Here is a 20,083-nt window from a genome sequence, read left to right as displayed (position 1 = left end):
CATGGCATAAAGGGGACAATTCTTGAAAAGAACACAACTGAAGGTTTTTTTTTCAAAAAAATGGTTTGTTACCAGTTTTATCTGTAATGATTTACATTCTTAGAGAATTTTGTGCTTAATAATTCTGTTGTAATATGGAAATACCTCGCTGAATGACCCAGTAGCTTACGTATCTGGTTGCAGAGCCATAGGCTGGGAGTTCAATTCCCCATTGTGCCTCTTGTGAGTACAGCCAATCTGTGTGGCCTTGGGCAAGCTGCAAGGTCCCAGAATGCTCCCAGAAGAAGGGAATGGAGAACCACTTCTGAGTATTCCCTTCCTGGAAAACCTTAAGAGTCACTGTAGGTCTGAACTGACCTGAAATCTGAAATGATTATTATTAATATGAGAATACATTAGGACCACTTGAGTGTAATAGGGCTAACTTCCAAGAATAAGCACAGTTCAATGGAAGGGCCCAGGTTCTGTTAAATGGAAAGAAAATTACAATCCTGAGGAGGCATCAAACTTAAAGATGGCTTAAATGAAAAGTATTCATAATAGTTTACTGTCCTCTCTGTGTGTCTCTATATTTCTTTCTCTGTCTTCTTTCTCTCTTGTCTCCCTCTCTGCTTAACAGAAACCTCTGATGTCTGAAAGATGATGGTGGAACAAACAACTGAGGACCGATGAAGGAGATTTCCAAGAACCATTTTATGGAAGATAATGGGGTGAGGGGAGCAAAAAACAGGACTCTCTTTTGTGTAATTTTAAATTTCAGCCCAATGGTATGGTATCTCTCTACTTGCAATACACCTCAGGTCCAGCTACTTGGCACAAGCAAAAATAAGAATGCTGAGAAGATGCTCATGCCAAACAGATCAAGGAGCAGAGCTAGTAAGTACCTTTCTGTAGGAATGGGCAGAGCAAAAACGCTTTCTATATGCTAGCCCTTTACATAAGCCAAAATTTTGAGCTCAGTTAGAAATCATTTTATACTTTCCCCCTCCATCCAAATTTCCCTTAGTTTCAGCACCAGTTCTGCAATGGAGAGGGGAAGCTGATGTGGAAACTATAGGTTCTTGCTCACATGTAAAATTCACACGTGAGCAGGATCTTCTGCTCTTCAGATTTCTAGTTGGTCACATGAAGAAAGTGACAATGGAGGGAGTAGGGCTTGCCACTCCCCTGTAAACACATTGAGAACATCAGCTAACATAACCATCCAAATATATCTATATTTCCAAATGAGATATTTATTCACAACAGAATTCTTCACCAATAGTTTGACGTGAGAACACAGGAAGTCACCTGACAGTGAGTCAAATAATTGATCCATCTCATTCAGAAGCTGTCCAGCATTCTATGCTGGTGTCTTTGAAACTATATCTGCAGGTACAGGAAATGAGCCCAAGACCTTCTGCTTTCTAGTCGAATGGTCTGGCACTGAGGTATAGGAAATTCGTATACCACATTATCATTGCTTTGTGGGGGTGGCGTTCAGTCAGAGGATTAGAGAATCACGGCGAGTGGATGAAAGACAATTTGGAGATAGGATTCAGATAGATCCCATACAGAGGATGGGATCATTTTCTCTGCTCCATCCTGGCTATAGAGGAAATGTGTGTCACTTTGCTTTATACAAGGCTGCTCTGGATCTAAGATACTGCAAAGTTGCACTAGTACAAAATATGACTATACGCTTCAAATCAATCAGCAAAAATCATGTATAATTATGTTTAAATATATGTATTGTACACCCATATATATAACATATAAATATTATGTGAAACATTAATTTATCCTCTATTAGGCATCTGGGAACTTTTTAAATTCCAAAACAACAAGCTAATGCTGAAGAAACAGGCATTTGATTCAAACTGGAGCGGATGGTGGCTGCAAATGACCTTTCTCTTGTCCTTCCTTTTCAGGCAGGCTTTTAAGCAAAAAGTATGGGTCTCCTAAATGCTGTATTTATTGAATGTATAGATTTGTAATTTTTTTAAAAAGTGAAAATTGAAGACCTGCTTCAATATTTCTGGAATCAATTTCAGAGAACAATCCTATCCCTTGAGGAGCTATACAATGCTGCAGACCTGTATCGATGAAGAAGGAGGTTGATGAGCAAGAACTTCTATGGGCTCCTAGCAGAAAGTGCTTCCATTATTGCTGAATGACGATAGCAAAGCAGGAATAAGACTGGCTACAGATATGTATGAACTTCTGACTTCTGGCTCCCCCACTTAACAACCCAAAAAGAGGCAGAAAGGGCAGCTGCTTTGGAGCTGTCATAGGTCCCTCCCAGTGGTGGAGGAGAAAGGAATATTAAGTTTTTTAAAGACTACACATGGAGGAAGAGGAAAAGAACCCTGCCTTACATTCTGCTCTAGCTGGTACAAGCAGTTTCTGTACTGCAGATTCCACCAACCATCTCTACCTCTACTTCCAATGATTGCTCTGTCTTCTGCAAAGAAGAAAAGGAAGCACCTGTGGCTTATTGGGATCAGAACATGCCCCAGCAAGCCTCATGCCCTCATGCTGCCCCTCCTCTTCTCCTTGATTTCTAAACCGGGAGTGCAAAACCTGTGCAGGGGGAGGTTTACTTTTGTTGCACAAAGTGGGGGAAGATTTCTTTAATCTTTGCATCAAGCCTTGCTACTTCCATCAATGCATAACTCCAAGGAACCTTTGCTTTCAGGTTCAAAATGTGGAATTCTCTCCTTGGGAGATCAGGCTGGTCTGATCTCTGTTTTATCCTTCCTTAGACAGATAAAGACCCATCTCTTCAGGCATGCTTTTAACAATCATAGTTGAGTCCCTGAATGCCTTTTAAAAGTTTACTTGCTTTTAATTATTCAATTCTATTTAATTTGCATATAGTTTAATTTTTTAATGTTTAAATTATGTTTTTATTTCCATTCTTCTTAATATTGGAGGCTGCCTTGGCTCACCTTATTCAAAGAAATGCATAAAATCATCATCATCATAAATAATCATAATAATATCCCTGGGAGAGACACTACATCATATTTCCTGGTGCATTCTGGACCCAGAAATTTAGCCACTAGGCTTTGGAGAGTTGTGTGGCACTAGAAGCAACTGAAATGCAATTTTTTTTTCCTAAAGGGCAACCATCTCATGAAACTGAAATATTCTGAATCTCATCCAGGCCTCTCTTGAAAATCTCTATGAAGTTGGCCTCTGGTCCCCAGAATGGTAGAAATTTATCCGTTGTGTTCTGTACCAAATGTCCTGCTTAAAGGGGCTGGGTGGTGGTGGTTAGAAACCCCTTTAGTTTTGAGTCATTCCATTTATCCCACAATTCCTTTGCTTTAATTCTAAGTGGACCAGAACTAGAATAGGAGTTGAAAAGTTGGTAAAAGGGCAATTGTCATGATAAGTAAGCCTTGTAGGAATCTAAATTTTAAATAAACGTCTGCTTTATTATCAAACTTAACAACAATGAGAGTGTGTCAAGATTAAAGAGTAGACGAAGAAGAACTGCAATCCTTCTCATGTCCTTATGGTTACTTTCTAGGCCAGGTGGCAATGAGAAATATTGCCTGCAGAGCTTGGTTCAAATGGGTGCCTAGAATGATAGCCAGTCTTACTTTTGACACTCTTACTCAAAGCATTGTACCAGCAGGGACAAAAATCTTCAGGAACTCAAGTCACAATTGTATTAAGGCAATATTGATTATTTAAATATATTTTCCTCTGTGGGGTGATTTAGAACCAGCCACAAAATCTTATTAAAACAAATTCTTGTTCTTTAATTATACCCAGGCTTGTAAATTATGTAATTTCCTATGGGAATACAAAAGAGATACCAAATGTTCATATTTCAGTTTCTTATTCTAGGATGGGGACATTAAAAGGGTTCAGCTGAAGAGTATATAATGAGGTTAATTTTTCTGGAATAAATGGGTTATGCCTCCATGTAACATATTTGCTAGGATTGAGTTATACATTTATTCTTGTGTAATATTTGTAAGCTGCCTTTTATTCCTTGATAGCAGAAGGAAACATGAGAAATCACAAGGAAGTCCAAATTAGCTGGAACCTCAGATGGTAAGGTATAGTTATGGAAAACATTCCCTGATTCTGGTTTGAAAATTATATGAGATTATCAGGTTATTGCTATTTTTTCCAACTGCATCTGAGATATCTACTTTGCAGTTGCAACTTTTGATTTAGGGTGTAGACAATTATTTGTTACTATATGCTGTCAAGTTGCTTTTAATTTATAGTGACTCCAACAGGGTTTTTTAGAGGTATGTGAGATGTACAAGGCTGGATTGCTGTTGGCACCCTCCAGTGCATTTCCATGGCCAAGCTGGAATTTGAATCAAGGTCTTCTGTTATCTGATACTCCACCCACCACACCACATTGGAACTGCCACATCAACAATGATATCTATTTACCACCTTGAAAACAATGTCTACCACTCGCAAGTCCTACAAGTTCAGATTCCGAACTACCATCCCCATCATGTTGTACAATGCGTTATTTGTATTTGTTCATTAAAATATTTGTATTGACTTCTTCCTCTGAAAAAAAGATCTTCCAGGTGCTTAGTAATTTTCACATTTCCAATGCAAACGTTAAATAAAACTCCAAGCACAGTTTAAAAAACAAAAACAAGGAAAACAGATCCTCAGACAGGCCATGCCTAACTTGAGTTTAAAACTACCACTGGTTCTGTAGGTTTACATAGAAAAAAAGGGTATAACTGTGTCACACACACACCAGTTCCCCTGTTTGTTCTTCAACACAACCCAGGTTCACTTTTGGATATGACATTTAAACCCTTTTCGCTGCCACCAGAGGATTTATTCCTCACTCTATCAAGTATGACTCTTAAATCAGTGTTATTCAATAAAACAATGTTTATTTAAGTGTTTATAAGTAAATCATATAAAGTAAATCATGGATGGTCTTATTTTATTCATTCAATAATCTGTGCTTTGATAACATTTATATTTGCTTATGTAGAATCATGCTAATCAAGGTATTTATTCATTTCTTATCTTGTTCTCTATCTCTCTATTCTTCTTTAACACAAGGCTGGTCCTAACTGTCTAAACTGCTTCTCTTTAACTGATATCCTTAACTGAAGTCCCTAACTCTAACTCATATCCCTAACTCATCCCTAACTGATCTTTAACTGTCTTCCATTCCTCTTATATTTCCTTAGTTCCGCCTCTTCTGTTCAACCATTGGTTGATATATCAAGGTTCCATTGCGATGGACAGGAGTGGTTACTGACCTGTCCGTCACAAACTGTCATCAGCATAAATTTCTGGAATACTTTGTGACTGTATCAGAGGGGGTTTCCCCCCTTGAAATGTTGGAGTGGGGTGCCCCTTATTTGGACCACAAGTTGCCTCTAATAACATTAAAACCTCATGCTCAAGATGCTTTTGTGTCATTGTTATTACTCTTATGGGCTAGAGCCCTTCAAATTTCTTGTAGCCTCTTTAATGTGGATTGTTTTCTCCACTTCCTGCCTATCAAGTGAGCAGCATGATGGGACACCTAATTTGCTCCATGTGCACCACCAGATCCATGGAAGTCTCTACTAACATGAGTATATATTAGTCTCTAAGTAGTCTTAATACAACCTGCCATAATAGGTGCTTATTCTGGATGAAGGTGAAAGAGTTGTGAAACTTGCTGTAACTCTTCAACCCAAAAATGATGGTTTCCAGGAGCACCTGGACACTAAACTCTGCCAGCAAATTTCACTTTGGTGGCAATAGTCTTTGAATCCTTTGAGAAAGAAAAATGCAGAATCCATAAATATTGGCAATGTCTTTCTTTAAAAAAAGAGGAGAGACATTTTGTTTCTTCCTTACAACCTGAACAAACCTAAGATGTGGATTTAGCACAAGCAATCTCCACCTTTACTTCTCTTCTGAGTGGCTCAAAACTCCTGCTGCTGCTCTGCTGTCTTCATGTAGGCCACATGAAACTGCACTTCGACCAAAGATAAAACATGTGACCTCTCTGTGAGGAGGGAGGGTTTCTTTCCAATCTCTGGGTGAGGCCAGAATGTTGGAACGATGAACAAGGCTCTTGGCAGCACAGGCATTATACCTCATTACACTCGTGGTGAGTTCGGTTGTGGATCAATCCGGAATTTAACGGCTTCATGTTGCTCATTTTGGAATGAGCTCTTGGCAGTAACCTGAAAGAAGTTTAGGCACTCTTCTGTTATGACTGCCCTGTGTAGTTTTTCATTTCTCCCATTGGTTTGGTGTTGGAAGTTAAAATGTTTACTCATACTATCTTCTGACACTTTTCCAAACTTCGCCATTCTTGAGATGCTCTGTACGATATTGCCACACAGAATGACATTTGTTTCACTCACTTCCAAGCTCAGAACTGAAAATAACAGCGAGCTATGGCAGGTATGTGTTGCATGTGCATAGATTCTCATACTATCTTTCTTGCATTTTTATGATGATGTGATAAAATATCGCAAGCAAAATATTGTTATAGCAATAGGCTTCTGAAGGTTTCTAACATTGCACTTCTAAGCTAAGCTTTCATGAATCCTTGTAGTTTATGCATTAATTGTATTTAATATATTTTCTCTTCCTGCGTATAACACCGAGAAACACACATAGCACCATGTGAGCATGATTGCTTATCTCTTTTATTACATTTATCTTCACTTGTGAGAAGAGACACAATAATTCACTTGTGGCGACGACACTTGTGAATTATCCTTCTTCACAAGAGGAGATATATGTCATAAGAAAGATCAGTTTCTATGTGTGCTTCCTCCTCACCCATCCCCACATCCAGGGGATTTATTACAGGGGTATTGGTGTTTATCTTGATGAGATACAGATTACTTCCTCATGGGTAATGAGGGGATCCTGTTTTGTGCAGATAAATTTCACGTGGTTAGTATAGCTCGGAAAATTTCTGTCATATACAATTCCCCTTAAAAATCAATTTTGGAGTTTAACTCCACACCTAACCTCCCAGACAGTGCTGCTTTTAGATATTTAAGAGGTACTGTTAACCTTTACATTGTTTGTTCCCTTTTGCAAAAGCATTCTGCAGGGACATTTGTGGTGCTGGCTAATGAAGCTGTGGTGTATGCAACAGCTTCCACCCTCGATATTATTAGCAATTGAGTGGTACTGCCTGGAAACCTCTGTGACAGAAACAAAGGAAGAATTGGGTGTGCACACAGATGAAGCATTCACAGACAGATCTAGGGGGCCACTGACCATTTCCCTTGCTTACCTAAGCACTGCTGCCATTTTTGTCATGTTGCCTTTTAGTTTTGCTTTGCTTTGCATAAATTTTACACTGTGGATAGCTTGGCTATCAGATAGCAGTCATATATTGATGCTGTTGATTTTATCAATTTGCTTTCTCATTATGACTATTGTGTTGAACTGGGAGATCCCCACAGTCTAATGTAATAACATAGACAAGAGCAGGAAAACTAATTAATTTGCATACTGAAATATGCAGCAGCGCAGAACTCAGTGTAACGGGGCATAAGTGAAATGGAATAAAGCATAATATGATGGTTGTAAGAGTTGCCCAGAGTACTCCTGGAAATTTTTCATCTACCAACAAAGAGTCTGGCCCAAGTACAGAGAAACCAAGTAAGAAGGGGGAGGAATCTTATTTTAGATTCTTTAGGTATCAGCATTGCATAATGCTGTAATGTATCATGCTTCGTTGTGGCACTTTCCTCCATTTGTCACTTTGCGTCACATTGCTATATCTCAAAAATCACCGTGTTCCCTCCTCTTCTCTGTTTAGGAAGGCAAATGGACGCAAACGATCTTGCACTGAAAACAAGGATATTTCAAGGATCAGGGTCTCAGAATAAGAAGAAATATAAATTGATGTTTCAAGGCTCTTCTATCTAGGGGAGATAATTCTTAAAATAATCTCCCACAAAGAGAACAAAGTATTGTTTTTGCAGCTGAGCTTTTTCTGTAATAAAAAATGCCAAATAATAATAGCAATAAACATCTACAAACAGTAGAAAATATATTTCTCAAGTTTTAATTTTATTTAATGCAAGTGCAGGTATCAGTCCTAGCTATATTTATGCTGGGAAAAAAGGGCACACTTATTTCAGAAGAATATTAAATTGTTCATTAAAACCTGCTTTATTTCAGTGGGACAATAAAAATTAAATTTTATTCTGATGATGAATTTTTGTTCCATTAATCACTTACCAATGAATAAGTCCCACTGAATTAAACAAGATTTATTTCTTCATCTCTATGTGTAGAATGTCACACTAAGTCCAATTTTGGGGGAGCAAATTCCTTTCAGGTAAATAGGATTTCCCATTTTTCTCTTTCTGGCAGCTGGATGTCATTACTTTGTTACTTTGACTTTGGAATTAACTGCTCAAAACAATCATGATTGCCTTCTGCTCAAACCAAAATTTCTTCTCCTCTCTGCTCATCTTTTCCCATTTAGTTGACATCCATGATCAGCTGTAACAATCTGTACCATTTGTTTCTCATTGTGTGACTAAAATATTCCAGAGTTCTGCATTTATGATGACTTCATTTCATTTAGTACAAAAGCAAAGTGTGCTGCTTATATACTGCCCCACAGTGCTTAAAGCACTCAGCATGTGGTTTATAATTTAATTATGCAGGGTACACATTGCTGCACCCCACACCCCACAAGCTGAGTACTCAGTTTACTGATCTCGGTGGGATGGAAAGCTGAGTCAATCTTGACCCGGCTATCTGGAGTTGTACTTGGGTTGGGAGCAGAACTTGGGCCGCAGTACTGCAGTTTAACCACTGTGCCACGAGGCTCCAAAGTTCTTGGTCACTTTGCTGATTCAAGAATTCTGTGATAAATACCTTTTTCAATACTTCTGTCTTACAAGAAATAGCATCTGTTAAAGTCCCCAATTCTATGCCATACAAAACAACTGAGAATATGTAACACGAACTTCCATATTTATTTATTTAATTTACTAAAGTAACTTTTTTTTTTGCCCCGCTTTGCCACTAAACTCTTCTCTCCACCTGCCCCTGAAACAAGATAAACCATGCCTCCAAGAAAGCTTGCAAAGTCACAATATTGGTCTTTGCTCTTGCCAGTTCTAATTGAAACAAGCCTTGCATCATCTGGGCAGTGAGCAAAAAATAGCCGTTATTGTCATGGCCAAACAGTTACATTTGGGAAATAAATGCTCCGTCTGGAAGCGTGCTATTGCTCAGGCACATTCAGGTTTTTGGCCCTGCTTGTGGTTCTGCGCATGAGAAATTAATTTGTAGTTTTGTAGTTCCAACTAAAGTGGACTCATGGGATAAATAAGATCTACACAGGTGTAGGCTTACCACTCAGCAGTTGGTTCAATGGTTCTACTCTAGTTGGTACTTGCAGTTGAATTTAGGCTCTAATGGCTGTGGCATTAAAAACTGAAGGAGATGTGTGCCTTCGTTTTGCATTGTTACTGACAAGTTATGCAAGTCACATTTCCAAAAAGGCAGACTCTTTTACACTGTGCTCCTATAGTTTTTATGTGAGAAGCACCCGTAACCATAACCAGAGTGTTTAAAATAGACTATCTTTTAAAGTGTCAAAATACGGAATATATCCCAGAGTGGGTTGCATAAGGAGATCTTTAAATCTTGCTATGCATTTGTCCTACAGACTGAAATCTTCTCTCTGACAATGTTGAGTCCTACCAGTGGGATCCTACTAGTGAAATGACACCACTCCTTGCAGAGACAGTCTGCTCTAGCAGAGAGTTGATGAATTATTCTCATGCAAGTGTATTTCTTTATCTTTTGAAACTTTCCGGTGCAAGTGGCCTTAGCATAAACAATTAAAATTATACACTAGATACGCAACCAAAGAAACATCTCTAAGCCCCCCCCCCCAAACAAACATCACCAGGTTCAAATTTTGGAGCTGGGGAGGATGTGAAGATATCTGAACCAAAGTCTACAAGGTTCCACAATGACATTGCTCTAGGCGCATTGATAAATTGTAACCGCTTGCCTATCGTGTTTATTGATTCTTGCCTCAGAAGTAGTTCCATTATGTTCTGATGGGTGATGTGCATATGTCCATCTGCATGGATATATAAACCTATATAAACAATTTGTTTCTAGTTTCAAGTTCACATTTGTGATCAAACTAATAAACTGCAACCTTGAGCACAGTGGGAGCTACTAGAATCATGGGAGTGATCAAGCATCTTGATTAGACTGCCCACTGTGTATGAGTGATATCAAAACAAGCTGGCTTTGGCCAGCATTAAAAACATCCCATAGCTGGGGGAAAATCAGCAATATGATGAAGAATGAGGTGTTTGGCTGTGTTTATAAAATAACCAGTTGATGCAAAAATGGACCAATCTCCTTGAAACACATCCTGGAATGATCAGTGTCCCTCTTGAGAGTTGTGAGGTAGGGAGGGAGAGAAAAAGCAGCATGTGGAATAGAAAGCTTCTATCAAAGACTTGTCTGTACACACATTTACAGAGGCATTTATCTATATACAATATGTTCCCATCACCCTTGGGGGTTTTCATGAGAAGACAAAAATAAAATAATATTGGTCTAAAATGATATTTTCTTTCACATCTGAAATTATAAAAACACCATTTTCAAGCATAATGTCTATTGGGGGTCCACAAAGAGGACGTGCAAACATTATGCTAGAAGAAGAAAGGAACCAAAAGGATTATTTTGTTTATAATTATTGCTTCTGTGCCTTGTGGCGCAGTGATTAAACCACTGTACTGCAGCCAAAACTGTGCTCACGACCTGGGGTTCAATCCCAGGTAGTGGCTCAAGGTTGACTCAGCCTTCTATCCTTCCGAGGTCGGTAAAATGAGTACCCAGCTCGCTGGGTGTGTGTGTGTGCAATGTGTAGCCTGCATAATTAACTTGTAAACCGCCCAGATAGTGCTTGAAGCGCTATGGGGCAGTATATAAGCAGCATGCTTTGCTTTGCTTTTGCTGTTAGGAAGCTTCCACATTCGGTCATATTAAGGAGAGAGATGCAGGAGCAATACAACAGCCATTTTAGATTTCACCTAAACTACTCAGGAGTAATAAATCAGGATACCGTGATGTAGCACCATGTTATACATTTTGATTTTTGATACTAGAATTTCTTTCCTGGAACTTACATATTCCCAATGCTGGGAATAATTGAACAGCTTGACTACTATCTCTATATTATTTGACACATTTAATGTCCAGGGTCATAGTCTCATGACTAGATGCTTTGTTGGAATTTTATTGTCTTCTATAGCTGAACAAATGGAGTGGAGGGTATGAACAGCCATCTTGGGCTGGCTGTTGATGCCAAGTGGAGAAGTTGGACTCATGATACTTTTTTTATTGACATAATATTACGGTGTAAATTGTCTCACTGTAAAACTACAAATAAGCTATCAACATCCCAGCCACCAATTCTTTTCCTTATATTTTTGATGTAAGCTACCCAGAGTAGTGCCCAACATTAATTGGGAGACATAAAAGCCAGTGAGGCAGAACTTGTTACTGAAAAGTGGTTAACAACTGGTTACTATCTCTGTATTATTAAATATTTATGTAATAATATAATAGCATGGCAGTCATACATTTTCTGCATTTCTAGTGTACCAACCTAACTGAATATGATGCTTCCATTGACTCCAGTTGACAAATTTGACACAACAATAGTGTTGACCTTAAATAATCTGATGTCCAGCCAGACTTTCCCTAACTTCTGGTCTATAATTATCTCATTTTCCCTATCGATGTGGAAATATTTTTGATCAAATATTAGCTCAATTAAGTTTACATTTTGACATTCTGAAAATAGCCATGTTATGATGGATAATGATTTATTTCTCTCTTTTTTTGCTTTTTGTGGAATCAAAATTCCAGTGTCCTTTGATCTGAATAATAAAATCAGTTCTTACATAGAAACAAGCTGTGTTGTTAAGGCTTTAAACATTATCATAAACCATCATAAGTCACTCTGTACATCAGGTACAGGTACAAGATCTTTCAGTCCTTTTCCCCAGGAACGATTAATCAAATTTTATAGGCTCACAAATGGTTTGCCCAACACCCAGTAGTAATATTTTAGTTATATTTACACTACAAGTAAAATCTTTGCAAGGAGTCGTATGGTGAATACATATGCCACAATCTAACAACAAAATATTCTGTGATGGAAGCTGACATTTGAGGGTCTGAAATCAAGGCATAATCTGAAATAGAAGCATACAGCCTACAGCCCTTGTAGATCTCATGTGTCTCTCATGTGTCTCTCAGTGTCCTCTGCAAGCAATTAATTAATTTAACCCTCTGCAAAATAAACCTATTTCCTCTCCAGCATTACAGTAGATGTAAAGGCAGATGGGGAAGGAGGGAGGAAAAAAAACAGACGGAAGACAGAGGAAACGGATGGCCTTCACTATACTTGATTCTGACCTCAGTCATCACTGATATGCACAAGGCCTCCCAGAGGATGGAGAGGCTTGGGCCACTTCCATTTCTTGAGGCTCCTAGTATTTATATACTAGTATATATATACTAGGAGCCTCAAGAAATGGAAGTAAATATATTTGAGTATTTGAGTAAATATATAAAGTAATAGTAGAGTTTTAAAATTGTTGTGCATTTTAAATTTAACCCACCATGTGGTGGGTCCTGTGCATGCAACTCCCTGTATGTTACCCCAAGTGAGTTGTCAACTCTTAGTCTAAAGCAGGTGCAGGATACTTCCAGAGGTCTGGACCCTGCATGTGCCCCCAGAGCTCAGAGGGCTCCCCCAAAGCCTTTGACTACTCCTTAAGAAAACTTGAAATGGCCCATCATAACCTGTAGGGGTGCTGGGGGTAATTTCAATAAATTATTGCCACTCTCAGATTATTTTAGGCTGTTGCTCTTTCTCAAAACTGGAAGTGCCCATAAATTCATTCCATTGGCCTAGAACAGGCCAGAGAGGATTGAAAATATGGTGAAATTGCCCCCTCAGCACCACTAGAAGACACAGGGGCCTTTTTGAGTTTTAAAAAAGGGGGATACTAGAGAAAGGTGAGAGGAACCTTGTGGGAGTTTTGTGAATTGCATGCAGCCCATTAGGTATATTTGGCTTACCTCTGGTCTCAATTCACACCATATGACTCCAAACATTTCTGACTAATTGACAGACAGAAGTTGCAGACCAACAACATTTAGAGGGGTGCAGTTTTCCAGTCTTATGCCATTGGTTATTCTGTCAGCTGTTTTGCAAGACATGGCTCTCCTTAGCACTGTGGATCCTTTTGCTGAAGAACACTGGACAGTAAACCTGGGATTTAACATGTACAGATTGTGGGGGTTTTTTGCCTGGGATTTTATATTAGCCAAGCAACATGATGAAGTGAGACTTGAACCCTAGGCCTTTCAGGACAAAGCCCAGCTGGCCAAATGCTAAGTTATACCAGGCGTCCAAACTGATGTGTATTTAGCTCTTTTAATCACACCAAAAACGTTTTCCCTTCCTACCTTATCTTATGACCATTACCATGCCATAAATAATATCGTTGGAGGTTGTATCCTACATTGCCACCATAACTAAGGTATTTTACTTTGCTCCAAAGTTTTCACTTTTCTTCAATCCCATCCTCACTTCTCTTTGCTTCAAAATATATTCAATATCCAGAGTTATCACAAAAAGCATTTCTAAACTATCAACAGCCACTATGGTACCTGTCTAAAACCAGGGGCTCAGATCTGAGGGACAGTTAAGTCACTAAAGTCAGAGTAGGAATTTAACTTTCTCAGGCAAAGCTTAGGGGAGGATTTTCATTCTGCAAGAGTCAATACATCTTAAATGCTGCAGCTCCTCAAAGTTAAAAAGTAAAATTGCTGTCTTAAAATTGTGGTTTCGTTCTGAACTATTTTCTCCTCTGCATTATAATGAAATATCATTTTATTATTAGCTTTTAAAAATATCTTACAATTGCTTTGAACATGCATATATATTGCACTACTTTTTTTATTCCAGTCCTTACTATAAGAGTGGGTTTTCCGTTATATGTTAATGTTTGGCAAATTCTCAGTTTCACTGCAGATGTGGAAATAGTTTCCTAATAGGTGCTGGTTTCTAATATGATGGTAATGAGATCTGGAAACATGCATTTTCTTAACAATCTTTAATGGCTGGAGAAACAGATGATGGCATAGAGTGCATTCATTCTTGTCACAAAGACTGTCAAAGAAGGGAAAATGGCACCACAATGAGTTTCTTATCTCATTTACAATCTCTCCAATTATTCCAAAGGAGGCTTACCTAATAATATCACTCTAGGCATTGTTGTCTTTATAACCAAAGACACTCATTGGGGGCACTTCTTGGAATGAAGAAGAGGATGAATGGAATATTGTATTTCAAACCTTAAAGTTATGGAAAGCAAAGTAACCCTGTGATCATTCTGCTGGTATCATTTATAGAACGGGAGAACTGAAAGTTGGAGGATTGCTGTTCCCTTTACAAACCACCTAAATACTACATTCCACACCACAAATCAGACCAGTTCATTTCTTAGGCTGGAGAAGGATGATAGTCCGTCTTCTCTCCTTTTTTCAATACATTGTATTTCCCCAAACCAAGAGACTCTTTCCTGTAGCTTTCTTGCTTTCTGGCTTGCTAATATCCTGATCCGCAAAACATTTCTTGCAAAATAAAGTGAAATCAGATTGAATCAGAAATCAGAAATCATCATTATTTCCTTCAGAATGAATACATTTGTTCTCATTGCAATCCAGGGGACTCTCAAGAGTCTCCTCCAGCACCACAATTCAAAGGCATCAATTCTTTGGCGGTCAGCTTTCTTTATGGTCCAGCTCTCACTTCCATACAACACTACAGGAAAAATCATAGCTTTGACTATTCGGACTTTTGTTGGCAAGGTGATGTCTCTGCTTTTTAAGATGCTGTCAAGGTTTGTCATTGCTTTCCTCCCAAGAAGCAGGCGTCTTTTAATTTCAGGGCTGCTGTCTCCATCTGCAGTGATCATGGAGCCCAAGAAAGTAAATCTGTCACTGCCTCCATATCTTCCCCTTCTATTTCCCAGGAGGTGATGGGACCAGTGGCCATGATCTTAGTGTTTTTGATGTTGAGTTTAAGACCGTTTTTTGCACTCTCCTCTTTCACCCTCATTACAAGGTTCTTTAGTTCCTCCTCACTTTCTGCCATCAGAGCGGTATCATCTGCATATCGGAGGTTGTTGATATTTCTTCCAGCAATCTTAATTCCAGCTTGGGATTCCTCCAGTCCGGCCTTTCGCATGATGTATTCTGCATATAAGTTAAATAAGCCGGGGGACAATATACAGCCTTGTCGTACTCCTTTCCCAATTTTGAACTAATCAGTTGTTCCTCTACTATGTTGTATTATGTCCTACTGAAAGTTAATATTGACTGAATTCAACTAAGTATGTAGCAGGGATTGAGCCAGTGCTGGGGAACTTGGTAGCGTGCACACTTTCAGCAGGTTTCTGAGAGACACAGTCAGTTTGGTTTTACATCCCCATAATATATAGAATATGGTTGGTTTTGCTACTCCTACAACTGTTAATAGGCACATCTAGCTATCTTTATTTATTTTATTTAAAATATTTTTACTCTGCCTTTCTCCTTGAAAAGGACCCAAGATGGTTTACCAATACTGAAAGACAGTATTTAAAGTTGAAAACGATGATTATACAATGGTGGTTAACATCATTAAAAGATTATATTTAAAAGGGGACCTTACATCAATTAACAGGCAATATTAAGGCAAAGATTTGCTCCATATACTTTGGAAAGCTGAATGAAGCAAGAAGCAGCAATGTTCATGGGTGGGGGGAGATCATGGTACAGGTTGGCTGTTCTTTTGACAGGGTGGGTGGCTTCTAATGCATAATTTCCAGGGGACAGCTATTTTAAGTCTCTCACAGAAAAAAAAGATGTGTTCAGTGGTTTCCAATCCTGTATCTCCAGATGTTTTTGCATTAAAACTCCCAGAAGCCTTCACCACTAGCTATGCTGGCCAGGATTTCTAGGAGTCATTGTCCAAGGACATCTAGTGACCCAAGGTTAGGAACCACCACTCTAGTGGGTCCTATAAACACAAGCACTTTTTATGCAGCTTAAGCTTTCACAATATATGATTAAATTTGAACTGTAACATACAAGTTGCTAATAATGATGGATGGTCAAAATTTGTTCAGTTAGCATCTGGAATAATCTGGTAATATTCCAACAACCATTTTTAGAAGATTCTGGTAGTTCACACAAAAAACCACGTGGTGTCCAACTTTTTTTCTTGTTTTGAAATGCCTGTGTGTAAATAAATTACTACTGCAATGTGGTTTGCTGTTGATTTTAATTCTAACATGGTTATAGGTCTGCTAAACAATCAACTAAGATTAATTCTTTCTTTCTTTCTCTGTCCTTCAGTGACTGTATTTATATAAGAAAAAGTGTTAACATTTTACCAGCACCAGCCACTTATTTGTGCTAATTATCATTCATGCATTAGCACCCATTAGTCTGCACTTTTTTTAAAAAAAAAAGGCAGGGGGAGGGGAAATCAATCAGCATTCCAATCTTGCTTCCTTAGCAGAATGTCATTATTGTGGTTTTCAAAAACTGGCAAAATGCCTAAGAAGAGGCCCCTTTTTTGCCACTTGGACTGTCTAATCCAGACATCATTATTGATCAAACTGACATACACCTGCCAAAGTTGGTTGGAGCAGTATTACGTGAAAGACAGGAATCTGGAGCTGTCTCCTTTCCCTCAGAATCCTTATCAGCAAAAATAATGGGGAAATCAGAATATGAAATCTAGAGAGCAGCTCAGAAAAAAAAAATACAAGAAATGGTGTGCAGATACAATTTAGGCATCTCTTGGATGCTACTTGACAGGGAAAATGAAGAAATGCATTGCATTTTCAATGAAAATGAATCAGATCTGTATTAGATTATTTAAAAGACAGTTTCTGGGCTTTTGATTCCAGTGAATTAATGGGTAATCCCAGTTATTTTTTGCCTAGTGATTGACTGGGGTTTGCACATATCTGGTTTACACCTCCATTCAACACTTTGGAAATTGACACACACACACACACACACACACACACACACACACACACACACACACACACACACACACACACACACACACACACACACACACACCCTTCAGTTTAAACCAGTTTAGGACCCCTTAGGTCCCAATCTTTGCTTATTTTTAAAAATCTGAAGCTTTGTGCAGTCTGTTAATTCTCGTTTGATAAATGTTCGTGAAGGTGAGTTTTCTTTGTTCCCAAAGTTCTTTAAAACTGTAACAACTAGAAACATATATAATTGTGTGTAGTTTATACTTTTCCAGATGTGCTACTGAGATTGTAGGCTGAAGGAAAGGCTCTGCTAAAGATCTTTGAGGGCAAACAGATTTCCAGAACTATTTGTAACCTTTGCTGTGGTTAGAAACCCATTCGTTACACCCCCATATTCCTTTACTTTGTCATCTTCTCCCAACCAAAGTAAAGGATTTGCCCACACTGGGTTTTCTCTTCCCTCCACCTCAGTGTTCACCAGTCTCAGAATTCACCCCAAGATTTACCTCAGGATTTATTTATTTATTTATTGCATTTATACCCCACCCATCTAGTCAATTGACTACTCTTGGAGGCTGACTTTCACGGGGGAACTGGAGCTGTATGTTTAGACATTTGGGCATATTGATTTCAAATTTAGATTTTCCTCCCAGAGGTTGAAGAATCTCATAGATGACATTTATACAATGTGTTTAACAGAGGAATTTTAGAAATACATATGACTGGATGCCACTAAAAGAGAATTATTTGTGGGTCTGCCTGAGGTTCTGGTCTAATATGGCCACTCACTCCATGTTTTAAAGTTGGGAATGCAGAATATCTGGACATACTCAAGGCTGTATTATTCAGAGGGCTCAATAAACTGAAGCCTAAAAGGCCCACAGCGCCTGAATTTTTCATTTTCATTTTTTATTTTTTGCTGAGGTGCTCTGGGGCTTCTGGAGGGACGTGGTGGTGCTGCGGGCTAAACCGCAGAAGCCTGTGCTGTAGGGTCAGAAGACCAAGCAGTCGTAAGATCGAATCCACGCCACAGAGTGAGCACCCGTCGCTTGTCCCAGCTCCTGCCAACCTAGTGGTTTGAAAGCATGTAAATGCGAGTAGATAAATAGGGACCACCTCGGTGGGAAGGTAACAGCGTTCCGTGTCTAAGTCGCACTGGCCATGTGACCACGGAAGATTGTCTTCGGACAAACGCTGGCTCTATGGCTTGGAAACGGGGATGAGCACCGCCCCCCCCGAGTCAAACACGACTGGACAAAAATTGTCAAGGGGAACCTTTACCTTTACCTTCTGGGGTTTCTGTGGTTAAAGACACTTTGTACTCTGCACCATAGCAATACGTGTACATACATATTTATCCATATATATTAAAACAATCATCCATAAATTATATATTTAAATATATAAAGTTACACTTAAAAATATTACAGTATTGATCAATTATAACTCCAAAATGAACTTTTCTGAAGAGTTCTACTTGCACAATAAAAATACTTTTAAAATTGTGAGTAAAATTCTCCAGGTAACCCTCAAAATGGATATAGGGTTATGTACTGTGGTCTATTACCTACCATATCAGGATCAGGCTGTCAGCTGTAGTGGGGTGAACGATTGAAGTGTTGAATGGGCTCTGAAATACCTAGGGGCTTGGGCCTCGGCATATTTATATGTTTCTAGATATTGCTAAGACCTTTCAGAACAAACAATGAAAAATACACATATGTAAAGATATTTAGATCTATTTAGTTTTTTTGTCTCAGAATTGATATTTAACTGAGACAGGTTAGTTCAGTAAATGTCTATGATCAAGTTTTCCTAATAACTAATTATTAGCTGAAGCTTTAGGGAAAGTGATTTCAAGACAAAATCAACCCAGTTGTTTAACTTGGGTTCTCCGTAGCATCTTTGCAAAATTCCAATGTTTCTAGTTTTTTTCTGTTTCAGAAACCTTTGGAACAAACATAAACACTTTCGAAAATATGTATGGGTACAATGGTGCAGTACAATGCAGTTGGTATCCAGAATCCATAATAAAAGGCAGCAAATCAACTTTTCAGTTCTAATTTCAGTTACAGAGCTGCACTAAGAAATTATTCAGATTAAACAACCCAGTAAAAATGTCTTAAGGGGGAAACTCAGAGACAGAGTTCTTGTTTGATTTTATGTAGCACAGATGATAAGGAAAGCAATTGGCACAAGACTTCAGAAGAAAATCATAAATGGAGTAAAATGCATTTAGTGCCAGAGTAAATGCCAGATGAAACCTGTGGTTGCATCTGAGAGCAGTAGCTCTGCAATTCGCTTCTTCTCTATACACCTACTAGCCTTCTTGTCTATGATTTGTAGCAGAATCAGAACCCTCCAGCCAACATGACTAGCAGGAGCCCAAAGCATAGATAATCTGAGCTCTAAGCAGAACATACATTATGTTTTACTTCACTCAAGCAGGAGAGATCAAAACCTGTAAAACATTAATACTACTGGTTCAGTAAAATGTATGTTGTAGTGAACTATACAGAGGAAACACAGGAAACCAGTATACGACTGCCATTTTGACTAGGAACGTATTTTGAGTAATTTCCATTTTGACCCTTGCCCTACTAGGGTATTTCAGGACAGTGAAGATGCAGTTACTAGCCCTACCCCATCTATTACTTTCTTTGATGGCCTGGGCCTCCAGTTCTCCATGACATAGGTTTGAACTTGTGCAACCTGCGGGGAGATGGGGGATTCTGTGGAGTGTGCTTAAAAAACCAAAAACACTGTGCTCTTACAAGAAGCCAGTGTATTCTTTCACAAGCACTGCTTCTCTTAGAATGTGATCTTTGTGGGTTTTTAAAATATATATATCCCTTTCCAGTGTAATTGCAAATGAAACATGTAATGAAAACATGAGCCATGTAATGTAAACAAGGGGCTCTAGGGAGATCACCACCATATACACTGCCATATACACTAATCAAATATTAAACGAGTTTTCTGACCTGTTTTTA

At 38.6% G+C, this 20,083-nt stretch overlaps 1 long non-coding RNA gene across 3 annotated transcripts in view; it reads left to right on the top strand.

Annotated features, from left to right (window-relative positions):
* The window catches only part of LOC110072891 (uncharacterized), a 601,139-nt gene that overhangs the window by 573,538 nt on the left and 7,518 nt on the right, over positions 1 to 20,083 (top strand). The window contains exons 7-8 of one of the 3 annotated variants that reach the window (XR_013538527.1): positions 620 to 710; positions 7,775 to 20,083. The exon at positions 7,775 to 20,083 is cut by the window's right edge and continues 1,342 nt beyond it. This is a non-coding gene — a long non-coding RNA (uncharacterized LOC110072891). Of the gene's footprint in view, positions 1 to 619 lie in introns of all 3 variants that reach the window. The other 2 variants (XR_013538529.1, XR_013538526.1) reach the window with 2 other exon arrangements.

Source organism: Pogona vitticeps, chromosome 1, assembly GCF_051106095.1.
Source record: "Pogona vitticeps strain Pit_001003342236 chromosome 1, PviZW2.1, whole genome shotgun sequence".
Classification (NCBI taxonomy): domain Eukaryota; kingdom Metazoa; phylum Chordata; class Lepidosauria; order Squamata; family Agamidae; genus Pogona; species Pogona vitticeps.
This window is presented reverse-complemented; position numbering and strand designations above follow the sequence as displayed.